The 13,810-nt window shown below is 46.0% G+C and overlaps 1 protein-coding gene and 1 long non-coding RNA gene across 3 annotated transcripts in view; both read left to right on the top strand.

Moving 5' to 3' along the window:
• ACE (angiotensin I converting enzyme) overlaps positions 1-13,810 on the top strand; it is a 236,673-nt gene that overhangs the window by 44,295 nt on the left and 178,568 nt on the right. The window lies entirely within an intron of this gene.
• LOC144753815 (uncharacterized) lies at positions 1,661-13,474 on the top strand. The gene is made up of 3 exons (XR_013594545.1): positions 1,661-2,729; positions 9,543-13,009; positions 13,232-13,474. It is a non-coding gene; the product is annotated as an uncharacterized LOC144753815 (long non-coding RNA).

The following is a 13,810-nucleotide window of genomic DNA, read 5'->3' as shown; positions in this document are numbered from 1 at the left end:
CCTTCCTCAGGGGGGCAGATAATATCACCGCCAAGCAAAAGGCGGCAAATCATACAGCCAAGGAGAATATGTGGGAAGCTCTCGACGCATACCTGGAACGATAACCAACCTCCCCCCCTCCTCCCCCCCCCCCCCCCCCCTCTCTTTCTCTCTCCTTTCCTTTTCTCTCTCTCAGGCCCCGCCAGGCCGCAATCTTGCAAGACCAGTACAGTATTAAGAATGTCTTTTCTATGGATATGTAAAATTTTATTTTCAATAAAAATATTTTGAATCAAAATATAGATTTTAGTAATACCCAGGCTGTACGTACTGCCATTTTTTTTATTACTGTCCATTAAAAGCACACACTGCGCAGTTCAGCTCGTAACTCCCATGCAATACCACTCAAAAATAATTAATCTGTGTCATCAGGAAGCTTTAAGTGAGTCCATCAATTGAAGCCAATACCGGCTTCCAAATAACCTTTACATTTGCAGATTAACCAGATGCGCACATTTACATTTCTTTCAGGTCACAGGCAGCTTGGCAAGAAGGCTTGTTTAGCTGTCTGCCTCTCCCTCAGCTTCACCGCACACAAGAATCCCTGTCTTACTCTTCAGCTGGAGTATTTCAACTGTCGGAAGTAGCTGTCCAGGGACCGTTGTCTTTTCACAAAATGATGGGGAACTGCTTTCCTTAAATTAAAAAAACTATGGGCATATCAGTGGTTAATTTGTGAAAATAAAAGGGCCACGGCACTTGTCAGGAGGCAGCTTGCATCAGCCTATTTCTTGTTAAAGCTGCCTAAAACAGAACCATCTACTAACCATGAAAGTGGGGAGAGGATGTGGCGTAATGGCTAGAGCTGTCAAGTTAGGAGCTAGGGAACAATGTTCAAGTCTCGATGTTAGCTCAACATCCTGTGATTCAGGGCAAATCACTTAATCTCCCTGTAAAGTTAATGTGTCCTTAACTGGCGCTCATGAAAAGCGTTAGTATTGATAATTAAGTGCCGGTGCTGAGCACCGGAAACCGCCAACTTAGATTAAGCACAGGGGCATGTCGTGCCCCCCAGATCCCAGCCCCCTCTTCGACCACTGACTGCAGTAGAGCAGGGGTGCAGTCCCTCCACGTCAGTCCCAAGGTGGGTCATGATGAAGAGTACTGTTCTCTCTGGAGGCCATTGAACATATTGACTTGAAGTTTACAGGGAAGGCCTATACTGTAGTCAATGAGCAAACTTAACCACTGTGAGAGCCAGGGCAATCTGGCATGATGACATCTTACTGTGTTGGATGCAAAGATGACAGTATTCTGACTTGGCAAAACTGTTCACATTATCTTCAATTGTGACTGCATAAACATAAAGAACAATGAAACCTATAATGGGAGGGTAGTTGTTTGAAAGCAGTGTACTCAGGGACAGCTCCTCTGTAAAGGCAGAGGAGCGCTGCCCCACTACCGGCATTGCCAACAGATGATAAATAAAACAATATGTTGTTTTATTCATCTCTGTCGGAGGTAATTATGTCCGACAGGAGGAGGAGGCCATGCCAATGCAAGGAGGAGTACTGTGCCTTATAAGTGCACATGTGTGTTTGGCAGGCCGGCCAAACACACATGCACACTTATGTTTCTCCATCATGGCTGAATTGTATGTGTGCTTGGCCGGCCGTCCTAGGCCGGCCAAACACACATGCACACTTATGTTTCTCCATCATGGCTGTATTGTACAGCTGAGTTGGAGAAACCCGTCAGGCTCCCAGGCACCGCCTGAGCGGTAAACGAGGACACTCAGACCAATCCTGGTGCTGCTCTCGAGCTAGAGAGCTGTGCCTGGATTGGCTGGGGAACCTGTGCCCTGAGGGACCATCGCCTTCCAGCTTCCAGGACGCGAGGACATGAGGAACAAGGCAGCTAGCAGTGGGAGCAGAGCGGAGCGGCAGGTAAGTGGTTTTTTAAACATTTTTTATTCTCCAACCCCTCCTCTCCCCCTGCCCTGCAGCCCAACTGGTTTTAATTAAGTATACCCAAACATTAGACAGCAGAAAATCCTCAGTTTTAAGCAGACATACAATTTCTCTACATTGACAGCCAGGGATGTGCGCAGTGAGTTGAGTTCCCAACCCCTCTCCACCCTGAAGCACCAACGACGTCTTTGTTGGGATGGTCACTAAAGTCATATTCATTAACAATTCAAGAATATTATGCAACAAAAACTTGGCAACTTGATACAAGTATTGAAAATAAGCAAATAATCAACTTAACACATCAAACAATAAATCCTAATAGTTACAATACAGATACTTAAAAAAACTCAACACTAAATTCAACCCCACATCTCCATTCCATCCAGACACATCAGAAACCACCAGGATATGCATCGATGGCGCAGGATCACAGACGACTCCCCAACAGGGTGGGAGTACCAGACCCGTCTCCCTTCCCACAACAACCCAGGGAATGAGTGTTCCTATGCCCAACTGTGGAATTGGGAGTTAAAGGTCTGTGCCCTGCATAGCTACAAAGCGTCTCTACCCCCTCACCCTGGCGACTGGTAAAAATGTTAGACAATGAAGAATCAGCACAGCAAAACATCAGTGTTATCTAGCCTTGGTTACAGACCCACTTTCTTATAACGGTTAGTCACGTTTCCTATCCAGCCAAAATGCAACCAAAAGACATAAGTGAAAACAAGCATTTGCAATACAATATGTCTCACTTTAGTGAAAGTTTGTGCTATTGGCGTTGCAAATGATAATGTTTTTTTTTTGTTTGTTTTTTAAAGTGTAAGTCTTTTATTACACAGTTTGCAATTAGATACACAAAATCACGCCTACAACCTCAACAGGCCGGCTGCATACATAAATAGCACTTTCTGGGTGTTGTGAGATGAACACGGCCATTTAGCTGACATCCATGGGACCGGCGGCGCGGTTATAGGCAACATGCACATTGTAGTATCCTGTAACATAGTCTTCAATGCATATTTGGTCACTTACATTTTACTCATTTTTTTCCCCTTCATCTGGAACTATCAAGGAAACTGAAAACAAAAAACAAGAACCAACTAAACTATAATCACTGCATCACAGCAATCTCCCTCCTCAGTCTGATGTTAAGAATAACCATTGAGCACCCCTTAAGCATTTGCATATCACAGTATATAATCTGCATCATTCAGCCGTGTCCATCGGTTGCGCCTGCAGGTAATCCCTCAGATATGTCCAGTAATCCTTGGGACGTGATCTCGCCGGCAAGTCCTCCTCATAAGTCGCTAGGGTATCTCTGCAATACGTCAAATCAACCAGCCAGTCTTTCACTTTCGGCCCCCTTTTCCCGTTCCAATGCATTGCCACCCTTCTTTTAGCCATTAACAGGGCTATCACACAAAACTTTCGCTTCTTCGCTCTTAGTCCTGGGACCAGGCCTAGCAGACAGCTTAGGATCGTGCAGTCAAGCGTTTCCCCAAGCATCTCATTAATCACTCTCACCACCTCCCTCCAGTACTCCTCCACCATCCCGCACTGCCATGCTAGATGTAGGAAGTCCGCATTTTCTGCCCTGCACCTTGTACATCTCGAATCCTCACGTAAACCGTATCTATGGAGGCGTTCTGGCGTGTAATACATCTGATGTATGTATTTATAATGTATTATCCTAAGGTTACCATTAGGAGTGAGCATACTAGTGAGTGAACATGCCGTCTCCCAGTCCTCCTCCGACAGTGTGTCGCCCAGTAGCGTGTTCCATTTACCTCTCATTCTTTCAGTGTTACCCCCTATGTCTCTCTGTATGCTTACATAAAGTCTGGACACCAGGTGGGCAGCCGTAGGAGCTTCTAGTATCAGTTGTAGTGCGTCCAGTGTTTGGGGCTCATCCGGGAATGTGGTAAAGTGATCCCTCACTGCCCTCTGTAATCTGTAGTAATTGAAGCTAAATAACAGTGTGGGATGCTGTATGTACTGTAGCTTGTCCAGTGTTTGAAATACCCCTTCCTCGTACAAGTCCCCCATTGTGTCGGTGCCAGCATTCCGCAGCAAGTCCATTCCTACCGGTTCCTGTGTGACCGAGAGTGACGGATGATTAGCCAGCGGGAGGTTCGGAGCATAAATTGGTAATTTGTCAGCTGCCTTACCCATCAGCCGCCAAGCCTCAACGGTGGTGTTCACTGGGTTTATGTCTCGGTCATGTAACCTCGGCCGCACGTGTGGTAATATGTTGATTAGCGGGATCGGATCGGTATCGCCTGTTTCCACCGCTACATGCGTTAGAAAAGGTACTTCGTGAAACCAATAATGCGCGAATTGTGCTTGAGCGCAGAGGTAATACAAGTACATGTCAGGGACCTTGAAACCTCCTCTCTCATATGGTAGTGTCATCGTTTTTAATTCTATTCTAGCGTGCTTGCCCGCCCAGAGCAAGCTCAGCACTATTCTATTTATGTTCCGGAATACCTCCGCTGGGGGTTTAATGGGGATGTTGGTAAATAAGTAGAGGAATTTGGGTAGCAGCACCATCTTCACAATCGCTGCTCTGTCTGCTAACGATAGTGGTAGTCTATTCCACCTTTTGATTTTATCCTCTAACGATGTTATTACTCTGCCGTAGTTAGTTCTAATTACCTGTTCAGGGTCCCTATGGAACCACACCCCCAAATATTTAGTAGGTTCGTCCTGCCACTCTAGCGGGTAATCCAGTTTGAAAGGGGAAGTGCTGTCTGTCAGTGCCAAGACTAAGGATTTCGACCAGTTTATCTGCAGGCCAGAATGGTGGCCATACTTTATGTATTCCCGTATTAGGGGATTGAGATGTTGTGCCGGGTTTTTGACATAAATCACCATGTCATCCGCGTATAATGATATGTGAATTGGGCACGTTGGGAGTTGGATGGCTGAATAGTGGTGATGCTGTCTAATTTTACAGGCTAGTGGCTCGAATACCAGAGCAAATAGCATTGGGGAGAGCGGGCATCCCTGCCTCGTCCCTCGACATATAGCTATGGGTTCTGAAACATGTTTGTTAATCCGGATACGGGCCGTTAAGTTTGTGTAAAGCATAGCTATCCACTGTGTAAATATAGGTGGAAAACCTATCCGCACCATTACTGTGTGTAAGAATGTCCAGTCTATCGTATCGAACGCTTTGGCGGCGTCTAAAAGTATCGCTACCGCTTTCACCTCCGGTGCCAGATAATGGGCTAGTGCAAAGAGAGTGCGGGTGTTGTGTGTAGTTGATCTGTCCGGTATAAAACCGGATTGATCCGGCCTCACCAGAAGTGGCATTAGTGGTTTAAGTCTCGCAGCTAGGAGGCTTGCTATTATCTTCGTGTCCACGTTTATAAGGGATAAGGGGCGATAAGAGTCGCAGTGCTCCTCATCCTTCCCTGGCTTTAGCAAAGCTATCAGCATGGCTTCCCTCATAGATGCCGGCAGTTGTTGTGCCTCATGCGCTGCATCGTACAGTCGGACCAGATGTGGGGCCAATAGATCCGCAAAAGATTTGTAAAATTCTGTCGTGTATCCATCTGGCCCTGGAGCCTTGCCGTTCGGTAAATGCTTGATAGTGTCTATTACGTCTTCTACTGTGACAGGACGGGCCAAATACTCCCTGTGACTGTTCGATAGCCATGCTATCTCTACATCAGCCATGTATGCCAGTACATCTTCCTGTGATAGTGAGGGTCTCGCCTCGTACAATTGACCATATGTAGACATGAATTCACCCAGGATGGTTTTGATGTCTCGAGTGATCGTCCCCTCCCGAGTCTTGATCGCGGCTATATGTTGTGGTGGTCTGCCCTTGCAAATTTTCTCTGCTAATGTCCTGCCTGGTCTACCACCCTCGCCATACATTCTGGCCGTCTTGCGTTTGGTTATGTAATTAAGTTCATCCATAGCAAATTGTTGATGCTCCTGTAGGAGCGTGTGAATATTTCCCAATAGTGTGATGTCTCTCGTTTGTGCGTATTGCTGTTCTAGTGCCTGTATAGCTGTTTCCCGTGTGTTCAATTGCCGTCGAATGCCTTTCAGGATGCCCGTGGTAGTGCTAATGCATACTCCCCGTATTGTTGCTTTAAAAGCTTCCCATAGGAGGCAGGGGTCATCCATCGTGGGGCAATTTAGTTCAAAGTATTCTACTATCGCTTTGTGGAGAGTGTCAGTGTATAGTGAGTCTCGCAAAGCACTAGCGTTAAACCGCCATGTGAACGGTGGAGGTACATAGTGCGGGATTTGGAGCTCCAAGAGCACAGGGCAATGGTCCGACAGCGTTCTCGGTAAATGCTTGACAGAGATGGTCCAGGCAATCACCTCTCCTGTACCCAACCAATAGTCCAGTCTGGACCAACTATTGTGTGATGCAGTGATATGCGTTGCAGCTGTCTCCCCTGGGCTGTGAACTCTCCATATATCATCCATCTGCAAGTCAGTGAGTGTGTCCCGTAATGTCATCCTCGCTCGCGTATGCGGTTCTGGTGTGTTTTGTGATCTATCTAACCCATCCTGCAGTGCGATGTTAAAATCCCCACCCCAGAGTATGTGGTCGGTCTGAAGCTGGGCTATGTCGTGCCATAATTTTGCAAAAAAACCCGGGTCGTCCGTGTTGGGGCCATATGTGTTCACTAATGCAATCTGTTGCTGTCGCACTGTTCCAAGGACAATAACGCTGCGCCCTTCGGTGTCCCTATGTACTGTTGATATCTCAAAATGCACTCCCTTCTGTATTAATATACTGACACCACGAGAGTATGTGGAATAATGGGAGCTGGTTACCGATTCCGCCCATCTAGCTCCCAAAGTGGAGTCGGCGGTAGCGGCCAAGTGGGTTTCCTGAAGAAACGCAATGTCTACATGCAGTCTATCAAAGTAGGCAAAAATTTGACGTATTTTTTTCGGATTTCCCAGGCCCGAACATTCCAAGTGATGCATTTTAATGCTGTGAGGTGGTCCACGTTAGAATAGTGTGTTGCCATCGTGGTGTCGTGTGTGATAAAATGCCTTTGGTGTGACTCTTCGGGATTGCTCAAGTGTAGGTGTTTGAGCGCAATGGTGTACATTTGTCAAGGTAATGACAGAGGTCGCAGTGCTTCTCAGATACAGTGAAGTAGTTTGAACATCCCCTAAATCCCCCCTCCTCCCCCCACCCACTTCAGCACCCAAACATTGCCAAAGCCATCCCCATTCAAGAAAAGAACAGTCAATAGAACCTTAGTTGGGGCGCACCCACTTGGGGGTGTCACCAGTAGCACACTTCTCCATCCACATAGTGGATGTGGACAGATGCATTCAACATTCCTAGATTTCGTGTTTGTCTATCCCGCACTCCTACCGCCAACCTCCCTTTACAACCCGGTCTAGCAATACAGAAATCTTCCTCCCACCCTACACAGTACGGTCACGGTATGTCTGTGTGAGGCCAACCGTGAAATATGCCACAGTCTCTTCCTCCCTCCGTCCCTCTATGTTCCGTGTGGACCATGCGGTTACTCACTGTGCAAGGTGCGCGGATGGTGCTAGCGCCCGACGTATGTATATATATATAAATAATCCGTGTCCAAACCACCCGATATGTGGCACACCTAGTTATGTGTAGTTCTACACATTAGTGTTTCATTGAGTCCATGTTCTGCTCAGTCGTCCTCACTCCCTTGTTCCTCGCGGTCTTGCGTTTTTCGTCGCCGTCCCATTTTCTTGATATATTCATGCGCTGCTTGGACAGTTAGGAGGATTACAGGTTTGCCCGCATTGGTGATCTTGAGCCGCGCTGGGTATAACATAGCATATTCCACGCCTAGGTCCCGCAGCTTCTTCTTTATTGGCGCAAATTCCTTTCGTGCTAACTGAACGGCCATTGTGTGGTCAGGGTAAAATTGAAGGGTGTTTCCCTGATGTGTTACCGTCCCCTTTTCTCTGGCAAGTCGGAGGACAGTGTCTCTGTCCCTGTAGTTTAGCATGCGGGCGATTACCACACGCGGCTGTGCGCCAGGTTTCGGAGTGGGTGCCAAGGATCGGTGCGCTCGTTCCACGAGAAAGACTGGTGATAATTGGTCTTCACCGAACAGCTCCTTAAGTAACTTCTCTACGTAAACTTCCATTTTGCCCGTGTTTGTGGATTCCGGCAGGCCCGCTATTCTGACGTTGTTGCGCCGGGACCTAGCTTCTTGATCCTCCACCTTGGCACGCAGTGTCTCCAGCGTTTTTTCTATACCGCCACATACCTTAGTCGTAGTTGCAGACTCATCTTCCACCCTTGATATTCTTTGTTCCGCTTCGACTAGCCTCTCACCATGTTTATCAAGTTTTGCGGCCATGTTGTCCACTCTCAGTACCACAGTATCTAATTTATTGTTCATTTCAGTCAGGCTTTGTTGGATAGCACGCAGGACCTTCTCCATACCTGTGCCATCACATGTTTCATTGTCTCCTTCAGTGTCCGATGTCCTTGTAGCTGTCTGCGGTTGCTTCTTTGCCTCAAACTGAAGTTTGGATTGTTGTTTTTCTGGTTTACCCATGTTGGAATATCGCAGCAGGGCGTTTCGTCGCGTTCTTTCTGTAGCAGCACTGTCTTGAGCAGATGGTGAACTGTGCAATGGGCTGTCCTTCGGCGTTACCGTCTTCCTACGAGTGCCAGTGCTATTCATTAGCTTCTCAGCGGGTGTTCCTTGGTAGTGTGGCGGTTCTGTCTATAAATCACGAGTGAGTGCCCCGTGGAGTCTTGCTTCGCTATAGAGCCTCCGTTTGTGTCCGGTATGTTGGGGGGAGGTTGTCAGTACCTGACCGCTCTTACCGCTTCATTGGTGGGATCCGACGTTCGAGCACATTCCTTTGCGTGTATAGCGCACCGATGGCAGCTCCCATCCTCGTTTTGGGGCAATTGGTGGCACACGGCGTCCAATGCCGTGTGAAACGAGCAGTATTGTCTCGCTCGCTGCGTTTCTTCACTCAACCGCGGCGCAGCAGTAGCGTGGTTCGTGTGCTGGGCAGCTAGTTCCTCTAAGCAACTGGCATGGACGTGCATCCACTAATGTTCGCTATCTCTCCCACCTTCGGTGTCATCATACCTCGGCTTGGCGATTCGGCTCGTTTAAACTCTCCAGGGAAGCATTCATGTGCAGGCTCTCACGATCGGCAAACACTGCGTTCCACTGTAGCCGCCATCTTGTGATCCGTGGAACGCATAACGGTAGATCCGTGTCCAGATGTCCTTGGCCCCTCGTTTCTGCCGTGACCCTGTAGGAGCCGATCGCCTTTCCTTGTGGCAGCTTGTGGGTCAGGTCCGTACCCCAGTTAGGTCCTCGTGCAACCGCAGGAGCCGGCAGTCTCAAACGCCGGAATCCGCCATCTTGATTCACAGCGCTCACCAACGCGGTGTTTCTGTAATAATGTCGCCGTCTCTAATTATTGGCCTGCTTCAAATACACCTGTTTGTAGGTATCGCCTTCCGATCCAGTTTGATGTCATTTTCGGAGGTCCAGCGGTATCAGCACGGGTATTTATCGCTTATCATGCATCCGTCCGGCGGAGCTGACTCACGAGTCAACCATCCCGCTGTGCGCCCTCTAGCGCCCCCGCAAATGATGATGTTTGTTAGATTTTATGTGTTATCAAAAAAAACTCCCAGCAGTAGCATAAGTAATAAAAGAAAATCCAAGAAGCAAGGAAAGTGTGCATTACCACAGGCTGTTACTAGGTGTCCCTGTGGAGTTGTAAAGGGGCCTCTATTCGACACAAATGGTACTGCACCCTTATATTATAAAAACAAAAAGATTACTGCTGGGCATACGTTTCCATGAGTTTTTATTAGAAGTAAGATTTTGCCTAGCAAACACAAACTAGCAAAAATGTTTTAACTCAATTTTACCCTTTTTGGGAGTACCACACTTGGCCTCCTCCCTCTACGGGGGTCTTTAGGGACTGATTATTTGGGTTTGGACAAATATCACCTTCTTGGCACTTTGCTTCCTCCTCACTTATGTATTTTTGAGAGTTGGTTTTCCGTTTCTGTCTAGGACGTACCAATGATGACACTGTGAGCTAATTGGTGAGTCCCTGCCAACTGCTCCTAAGATGTTGCTTATGTGAGGCACTTCCTCGACTCACCTCACTTTTTTGATTTGAACACTTGTCAAACATCATTTTGATACACCAGCCTGCTTTTTATTCTATTTTTGTATTCATCAAATAGTCACCTATGGGGGGGGGGGATATGATTAGATATCAATCCTTGTCTCTCAAAGATAAACTATTGATAGCGTGACATATCCCCAGAATGCTGACGTAGCTGTGTGTTGTGTAACAAGGGTTTTGTATTTTGAATATGCCTTCCTACCAGTCTGTGCCTCAATCAGCTCTTGAAGTGCTTTTGTCTCAGGGCTGGTACACTGCACAGGCTGCAGGAATGATAACCGCCTAGAGGTGGGTGAGCCAACAAATTAACAGAACGAGCTGAACTAGAGCAGAGTCAAGAGCTTGGCTTGGCTCTTAGAGGCTGTTCATGAGCAGGGCCCTGGAATTGTTTGCAAAGTAAATCATACAACAAACATCACGTAAAATATGATAAAGTCTCTTCATAATTCTTTAACATGTGGAAGCTTTCACAAGAATGTCACATTATTGCACTACACTGAGAAGTAGTTACTAAAAGTGATAGTTTTTAAACATGAATTTAGAACCACTACTGCCCACCGCCCTCTGGTGAAAGTGCCATTAGTGAACTAAGAGGCAGTACAGTTGTTGCGTGAACCCCGTTATGTGGCCCAGATTGACATAGAAAGCAACATCATAGTCAGTGACACTGGAATTATGAGATTGTGCAGTCAAAGTGTTGTTTTGCATAATTATGATTTGTCACATTTTCCATGTAAACCGGTCCCAGGATGCTAGTTTCCGGTCTAGGGAAGACCTGGCTTGGCAGTTCGGACTGGACTGTTCCCATGAGGAACAGGGTCAAGACTGATATGCGAATGACTGGGTCCGAACTGGGGTGGTGAAGTGAGCTAAAGAAAGATGATGGCTTCAACCCAGATCTGTGCTTGGGGGCGAGTGTCCAAAAGGTTTCAGCGCTCCGTCCATTATCTCCTTGTGTTTGTATTTTCCACGTAATCCATCATCTGCTGCATAATTGCTTGACGTGTTGGCATGCAGTGGAAGGCCCTATGGAAAGGTGGCCATCATATCTTAAGAGCATCTGATCTAGAGAAATACAAACTCAGGATTCAAAACATAACGTAGTGCTTGGGGCTGTATTTACTAATAACTATTTAACATTATCCTTAGGAACCCTATTTAGCAACATTAGAATAAAGAAAGATTGGTGCAAATCAACTGCAAGTAACACAAGCATTGAATAATGCATTAGGTTTCGCCTAAGTTATTAATAATGAGTACTAAAGCAATGCAATAATGTGCAGTACAAAGTCATGATATTACAATTGCAGTACATATAAAATCTCTTGTTGGACATTAACAACCATACCTAGCATTAACAACCATACCTAGCATTACACATTGCCTTGTAAGCTGTATACTGCATGCCAACATTCTAGATAAGGTTCTCGCTCATTCCTACTGATGTAGATTTTTTAAGAGAGAGTGTGCACATAGGCATTGCGCATTCTTCCAAGAGCTCACACCAGCCTTAAAATGCATGGACTCCGGATGGCACGTTCTGTGGCTTATTAATCAAACTGTTGATGGTGGATGAGTAAGGAATGCAGAACTATTTAAACGTGACAGTGAGCTTGCCCTCTGAAGTGTCTTTACCTCTGGGGAATGTGGTTCTCTGAACACCACTGTATGTTAACTTTAGAGTCCGAGTCCGCAGTCACAGCTGCGTATTTTGGTCCTTTAGTGATCTCCTTTTGGTAGTTTGCATTTTCTTTGTTCTCGAGTCAGTGATACAGTCAACTCAGAAACAAATATAGCATGCTCACTGGTTTGGCAACAGCACAACAGCTTGCGACAGACTCTTGAGTAAATGCCTTATTGCTAGTTTGTTACGTTCATAATTTCCCATAGAGACTGGTCTGATGTATTGTCCACTATCTACAGAGGTAATCATTGACATATTCTGAATATTACAGAAGTCACTGGTGAATAAAAGAACTATTTATCTTATATCGCGTTACCACAATGCTTATGGATGTATTTTGTTAGCAACAAGCCCAAGGCAACCGAATTTAAATGAAGAACTAAAAAGATGTGTGTGTATGGCAGTGAGTGATTTGTGAGTGTGGCAGTGAAGCGATGAGTCTGTGTGTTTCAAATTGAAGAGACGTGTGTATACGGCAGTGAGTGATTTGTGAGTGTGGCAGTGAAGCGATGAGTCTGTGTGTTTCAAATTGAAGAGATGTGTGTATACGGCAGTGAGTGATGTGTGAGTGTGGTAGTGAAGCGATGTGTCTGTGTGTTTCAAATTGAAGAGATGTGTGTACGGCAGTGAGTGATGTGTGAGTGTGGTAGTGAAGCGATATGTCTGTGTGTTTCATATTGAAGAGATGTGTGTTAGGCAGTGAGTGATGTGTGAGTCTGGCAGTGAAGCGATGAGTCTGCGTGTTTCATATTGAAGAGATGTGTGTAAGGCAGCGAGTGATGTGTGAGTGTGGCAGTGAAGCGATGTGTCTGTGTGTTTCAAATTGAAGAGATGTGTGTTAGGCAGTGAGTGATGTGTGAGTGTGGTAGTGAAGCGATGAGTCTGTGTGTTTCAAATTGAAGAGATGTGTGTATACGGCAGTGAGTGATGTGTGAGTGTGGTAGTGAAGCGATGTGTCTGTGTGTTTCAAATTGAAGAGATGTGTGTACAGCAGTGAGTGATGTGTGAATGTGGCAGTGAATCGATGTGTCTGTGTGTTTCATATTGAAGAGATGATGTGTATGGCGGTGAGTGATGCGTGAGTGTGGCAGTGAATCAATGTGTCTGTGTTTCATATTGAAGAGATGTGTGTGTAAGGCAGCGAGTGATGTGTGAGTGTGGCAATGAAGCGATGTGTCTGTGTGTTTCATATTGAAGCGATATGTGTGTACGGCAGCAAGTGATGTGTGAGTTTGGGAATGAAGCATTGTGTCTGTGTCTTTCATATTGAAGAGATATGTGTGTACGGCAGCGAGTGATGTTTGAGTGTGGCAATGAAGCGATGTGTCTGTGTGTTTCATATTGAAGAGATATGTGTGTATGGCAGTGAGTGATGTGTGAGTGTGGCAATGAAGCGATATGTCTGTGTGTTTCATATTGAAGAGATATGTGTGTACGGCAGCGAGTGATGTGTGAGTGTGGCAATGAAGCGATGTGTCTGTGTGTTTCATATTGAAGAGATGTGTGTGTAACGCAGTGAGTGATGTGTGAGCATGGCCCTGAAGTAATGTCTGTGTTTCATACTAAAGAGATATGTGTGGACTGCACTCATGATAGTAAGCTTTTTAGTGAAAAAAGTAAAAAGTGTTTTTCCATTTCAAGCAGTCCTCTTGTATGTAAAGTGTATTTTGTTCCAAAAAATAAATCAAGCGGAAAAGAAAACATGTGGCCCAGTAGAGTGAACAGAGAGCGCAAGTTTACAAATACCGATGTTTTGCGCATAAACATGGTGTTGGTTGCTATTTCGTTTAAAAAACAGTTTATAGTTATATTACTGGTAATTGTGCCTTCATTTCCTCTAGTAAACAAAGAGGTGCATTCGCACCTCTTAGTTTCCAGCATGGCCGACACTCTGAGTGAACGAAAAATACCTAGATATTACCCACCTTACTGCCTTACATTGAAGCTTTACGGGTGTGCCTTTTTTTGGGGGGGCCGGGGGGCGGGGGCAGTGGATCTGTAGCACAAAAAACACCTTTCT

This window comes from Lissotriton helveticus, chromosome 5_1 (assembly GCF_964261635.1).
Source record: "Lissotriton helveticus chromosome 5_1, aLisHel1.1, whole genome shotgun sequence".
NCBI lineage: Eukaryota > Metazoa > Chordata > Amphibia > Caudata > Salamandridae > Lissotriton > Lissotriton helveticus.
The sequence above is the reverse complement of the archived record's forward strand: the minus strand, read 5'-3'. Positions and strand labels throughout refer to the sequence as shown.